The sequence below is a fragment of the Cebus imitator genome, unplaced genomic scaffold (genome assembly GCF_001604975.1).
Source record: "Cebus imitator isolate Cc_AM_T3 unplaced genomic scaffold, Cebus_imitator-1.0 Scaffold17, whole genome shotgun sequence".
In the NCBI taxonomy this organism is placed as follows: Eukaryota; Metazoa; Chordata; class Mammalia; order Primates; family Cebidae; genus Cebus; species Cebus imitator.
In genome coordinates this window covers 5,115,217-5,121,501 of record NW_016107332.1, presented here as the reverse complement: position 1 = coordinate 5,121,501, position 6,285 = coordinate 5,115,217, and positions in this window count along the sequence as shown.

Here is a 6,285-nt window from a genome sequence, read left to right as displayed (position 1 = left end):
GGGATTGTTTTTTTCTTGTAAATTTCTTTGAATTCCTTGTAGATTCTGGATATTACATATTTGCCAGATGGTAGCATGGTACTAGTACTAAAACAGACATATAGACCAATGAAACAGAACAGAGACCTCAGGAATAACACCACACATCTACAATCATCTGATCTTCAACAAATCTGAGGAAAACAATGGGGAAATCATCTCCTATTCAATAAACGGTGTTGGGAAAACTGTCTCACCATATGCAGAAAACTGAACCTGAACCCCTTCCTTATACCTTATACAAAAATTAACTCAAGATGGATTAATGACTTAAATATAAAACTCCAAACCATAAGAATCCTAGAAGAAAACCTAGTCAATACCATTCAGGACATAGGCATGGGCAAAGACTTCTTGATGAAAACACCAAAAGCAATTGTAACAAAAGCCAAAATTTACGAATGGGATCTGATTAAACTAAGGAGCTTCTGCACAGCAAAAGAAACTATCATCAGAATGAACAGGAAACCTATGGAATGGTATTTCAATCTATCTTTTTTCTCCTGTCCTTCTTTCCATTACTTTAAGTTTATTTCTCATGATTTCTCACGAGCTATTGTAATTATATCTGTTTTTATTTAACTTTTAAGTTCAGGGGTACATGTGCAGGTTCGTTACATACATAAACTTGTGCCATGGGGTTTTTATGTACAGATTATTTTATCACCCAGGCACTAAGCCTAGTCCCCATTAGTTATTTTTTCCTGATCCTCTCCCTCCTCCCTCCCCTACCCTCTGATAGGCCTCAGCATCTGTTATTCCCCTCTATGCATCCATGTGTTCTCATTATTTAGCTCAAAATTATAAGTAAGGACATGTGATATTTCTTTTCCTGTTCCTGCATAGTTTGCTAAGGATAATGGCCTTAAGCTTCATCCATGATGCTACAAAGAACATGATCTTAGTTTTAAATGGCTGTGTAGCATTCCATTGTATCACATTTTCTTTATCCAGTCTATATGTATCACACTCTCTTTATCCAGTCTACTACTTATGGTCATATAGATTGATTCTATGTCTTTGCTATTGTGAATACTGCTTCAATGAACAAATATGTGCTGCGTGTATCTTTACAAGAGAACGATTTATATTCCTTTGGGAATATACCAAGAAATGGGATTTCTGGGTCAAATTATATTTCTATTTTTAGGTCTTAGAGAAATCGCCACATTGCTTTCCAAAGGTTGAACTAATTCACACTCTCACCAAAAGTGTATAAGCATTCCTGTTATTTTTTGACTTTTTATTAATAACCATTCTGATTGATGTGAGATGGTATCTTATTGTGCTTTTGATTTGCATTTATTTAATCATCAATGATATTGAGCTTTTCTTCATATGCTTGTTGGCTACACGTATGTCTTCTTCTGAGAAGTGCCTGTTCATGTCCTTTGATCACTTTTTAATGGGGTTGTTTGTTTTTTTCCTTATTAATTTGTTTAAGTTCCTTATAGATGCTGGATACTAGACCTTTGTCAGATGCATAGTTTACCAAAAGTTTTTCACTTTTTGAGGTTGTCTTTGTACTCTGTTAATACTTTGTTTTGCTGTGAAGCTCGTCTTTAGTTTAATTAGACCCCAGTTGTTAATTTTTGCTTTTGTTGCAATTGCTGTTGGCATCTTTGTCATGAAATCTTTGCCTGTGCCTATGTCCAGAATGGTATTGCTGAAGTTGTCTTCCAGGGTTTTATAGTTTTGAGTTTTATATTTAAGTCTTTAATCCATCTTGAGCTAATTTTTGTATATGGTGTAAGAAAAAGGTCTAGTTTAAATCTTCTGCATTTGACTAGCCAGTTATTCCAGCACCATTTATTGACCAGGGAGTCCTTTTCCCCTTGCTTGTTTTTGTCAGGTTTGTTGAAGACCATATAGTTGTAGGTATATGGACTTATTTCTTGGATATTTTGTTCCATTTGTCTATGTGTCTGTTTTTGTACCAGTACCATGCTGTTTTGGTTATGATAGCCATGCAGTGTAGTTTGAAGTTGGGTAATATGATGCCGCCAGCTTTACACTTTTTGCTTAGAATTGCCTTGGCTATTTGGGTTGTTTTTTGGTTTCGTATGAATGTCAAAATAGCTTTTTCTAGCTCTGTAAAGAATGTCATTTGTAGATTGATAAGAATAGCATTGATGCTACAAATTGCTTTAGACAGTATGGCCATTTTAATGATATTGATTCTCCCTATCTGTAAGCATGGGATGTTTTTTCCATTTGTTTCTGTCTTCTCTAATTTCTTTGAAGAGTGTTTTGTAATTCTCATTGTAGAAATATTTCATTTCCCTGGTTAGCTGTATTTTTTTAATTTATGCTTTTATAGCTTTATTGAGGTATAACTACTATACAATCAAATTCACTCACATTAGATGTACAATTTAATGAGTTTATTTTTTATTTTTATTTTTTTATGTTGTGAATGTTTCTTAGTTTGTCTTTTTTATTGCATTTTAGGTTTTGGGGTACATGGGAAGAACATGCAAGATTGTTGCATAGGTACACACATGGCAGTGTGATTTACTGCCTTCCTCCCCTTCACCTATATCTGGCATTTCTCCTCATGCTATCTCTCTCCAACTACCCACACTGCGCTGTCCCTCCCCTATTTCCCCCCAACAGACCCTAGTGTGTGATGCTCCCCTCCCTGTGTCCATGTGTTCTCATTGTTCAACACCCACCTATGAGTGAGAAAATGAGGTGTTTGATTTTCTGTTCTTGTGTCAGTTTGCTGAGAATGATGCTTTCCAGGTTCATCCATGTCCCTACAAAGGACACAAACTCATTGTTTTTGATGGCTGCATAATATTCCATGGTGTATATGTGCCACATTTTCCCTGTCCAGTCTATCATCGATTGGCATTTGGGTTGGTTCCAAGTCTTTGCTATTGTAAACAGTGCTGCAAAGAACATTCGTGTGCATGTGTCCTTATAGTAGAACGATTTACAATCCTTTGGATATATACCCAGTAATGGGATTGCTGGGTCAAATGGAATTTCTATTTCTAGGTCCTTGAGAAATAGCCACGCTGTCTTCCACAATGGTTGAACTAATTTACACTCCCACCAACAGTGTAAAAGTGTTCCTATTTCTCCACATCCTCTCCAGCATCTGTTGTCTCCAGATTTTTTAATGATCGCCATTCTAATGGGTGTGAGATGGTATCTCAATGTAGTTTTAATTTGCATTTCTCTAATGACCAGTGATGATGAGCACTTTTTCATATGTTTGTTGGCCTCATTAATGTCTTCTTCTGTAAAGTATCTGTTCATATCCTTCACCCACTTTTGAATGGGCTTGTTAGTTTTTTTCTTGTAAATCTCTTTTAGTTCTTTGTAAATTCTGGATATCAGCCCTTTGTCAGATGGGTAGACTGCAAAAATTTTTTCCCATTCTGTTGGTTGCCGATTCACTCTAATGACTGTTTCTTTTGCCGTGCAGAAGCTGTGGAGTGTGATTAGGTCTCATTTGTCTATTTTGGCTTTTGTTGCCAATGCTTTTGGTGTTTTGGTCATGAACTCCTTGCCTACGCCTGTGTCCTGAATGGTTTTGCCTAGATTTTCTTCTAGGGTTTTTATGATGTTAGGTCTTATGTTTAAGTCTTTAATCCACCTGGAGTTAATTTTAGTGTAACGTGTCAGGAAGTGGTCCAGTTTCTGCTTTCTGCACATAGTTAGCCAGTTTTCCCAACACCATTTATTAAAAAGGGAATCCTTTCCCCATTGCTTGTTTTTGTCTGGTTTGTCAAAGATCAGATGGTTGTAGATATGTTGTGTCACCTCTGAGGCCTCTGTTCTGTTCCATTAGTCTATATCTCTGTTTTGGTACCAGTACCATGCTGTTTTGATTACTGTAGCCTTGTAGTATAGTTTGAAGTCTGGTAGTGTGATGCCCCCCGCTTCGTTTTTTTTGCTTAGAATTGACTTGGCTATGCGGGCTCTCTTTTGTTTCCATATGAAGTTTAAGGTATTTTTTTTTTTTTCCCAGTTCTGTGAAGAAGGTCATTGGTAGCCTGATGGGGATAGCGTTGAATCTGTAAATTACTTTGGGCAGTATGGCCATTTTCACAAAATTGATTCTTCCTAACCATGAACATGGAATGTTTCTCCATCTGTTTATGTCCTCTCTTATTTCGTTGAGCAGTGGCTTGTAGTTCTCCTTGAAGAGGTCCTTTATGTTCCTTGTTAGTTGTATTCCTAGGTATTTTATTCTCTTTGTAGCAATTGTGAATGGCAGTTCATTCTTGATTTGGCTCTCTTTAAGTCTGTTATTGGTGTATAGGAATGCTTGTGATTTTTTGCACATTGATTTTGTATCCTGAGACTTTGCTGAAGTTGCTTATCAGTTTCAGGAGATTTGGGGCTGAGATGATGGGGTCTTCTAGATATACAATCATGTCCTCTGCAAATAGAGATAATTTGACTTCCTCCTTTCCTAATTGAATACCCTTTATGTCTTTTTCATGCCTGATTGCTCTGGCTAGAACTTCTAGTACTATATTGAATACGAGTGGTGAAAGAGGGCATCCTTGTCTGGTGCCAGATTTCAAAGGGAATGCTTCCAGTTTTTGCCCATTCAGTATGATATTAGCTGTTGGTTTGTCTTAAATAGCTTTTATTATTTTGAGATATGTTCCATCAATACCTAGTTTATTGAGGGTTTTTAGCATAAAGGGCTGTTGAATTTTGTCAAAGGCCTTCTCTGTATCAATTGAGATAATCATGTGATTTTTGTCTTTGGTTCTATTTATGTGTGAATTATGTTTATAGACTTGAGTATGTTGAACCAGCCTTGCATCCCTGGGATGAATCCTAGTTGATCATGGTGGATAAGCTTTTTGATGTGCTGTTGCAATTGGTTTGCCAATATTTTATTGAAGATTTTTGCATTTATGTTCATCATGGATATTGGCCTGAAGTTTTCTTTTCTTGCTGAATCTCTGCCAGGTTTTGGTATCAGGATGATGTTGGTCTCATAAAATGATTTGGGAAAGAGTCCCTCTTTTTGGATTATTTGGAATAGTTTCAGAAGGAATGGTACCAGCTCCTCTTTGTACGTCTGGTAGAATTCCGCTGTGACTCTGTCTGGATCTGGGCTTTTTTTGGGTGGTAGGCCCTTAATTGCTGCCTCAACTTTAGACCTTGTTATTGGTCTATTCAGGGTTTTGACTTCTTCCTGGCTTAGGCTTGGGAGGATGCAAGTGTCTACGAATTTATCCATTTCTTCTAGGTTTACTAGTTTATGTGCATAGAGCTGTTTGTAATAATCTCTGATGATGGTTTGAATTTCTGTGGAATCTCTGGTGATATCCCCTTTATCATTTTTTATTGTATCTATTTGGTTCTTCTCTCTTTTCTTTATTAATCTATTTTGTTGATCTTTTCAAAAAGCCAGCTCCTGGATTTATTGATTTTTTGAAGGTTTTCTTGTGCCTCTATCTCCTTCAGTTCTGCTCTGATCTTAGTTATTTCTTGTCTTCTGCTATGTTTTGAGTTTTTTTGATCTTGCTCCTCTAGCTCTTTCAATTTTGATGATAGGGTGTCAATTTTAGATCTCTCCTGGCTTCTCATGTGGGCATTTATTGCTATATATTTTTCTCTAGAGACTGCTTTAAATGTGTCCCAGGGATTCTGGTGTTGTGTCTTCGTTCTCGCTGGTTTCGAAGAACATCTCTATTTCTGTCTTCACTTCATTGTTTATCCAGTCAACATTCAAGAGCCAGTTGTTCAGTTTCCATGAAGTTGTGTGGTTCTGAGTTAGTTTCTGAATTCTGAGTTCTAACTTGATTGCACTATGGTTTGAAAGACTGTTTGTTATGATTTTCCTTCTTTTGCATTTGCTGAGGAGTGATTTACTTCCAATTATGTGGTCAATTTTAGTGTACGTGTGATGTGGTGCTGAGAAGAACGTATATTCTGTGGATTTGGGGTGGAGAGTTCTGTAAATATCTATTAGGTGTGTTTGATCCAGGTCTGAGTTCAAGTCCTCGATATCCTTGTTAATTTTTTGTTTCATTGATCTGTCTAATATTGACAATGGGGTGTTAAAGTCTCCCACTATTATTGTATGGGAGTCTAAGTCTCTTTGTAAGTCATTAAGAACTTGCCTTATGTATCTGGGTGCCCTGTATTGAGTGCACATATATTTAGGATCATTAGCTCTTCTTGTTGCATTGATCCTTTTACCATTATGTAATGTCCTTCTTTGTCTCTTTTGATCTTTGTTGGTTTAAAGTCTATTTTATCAGAGAT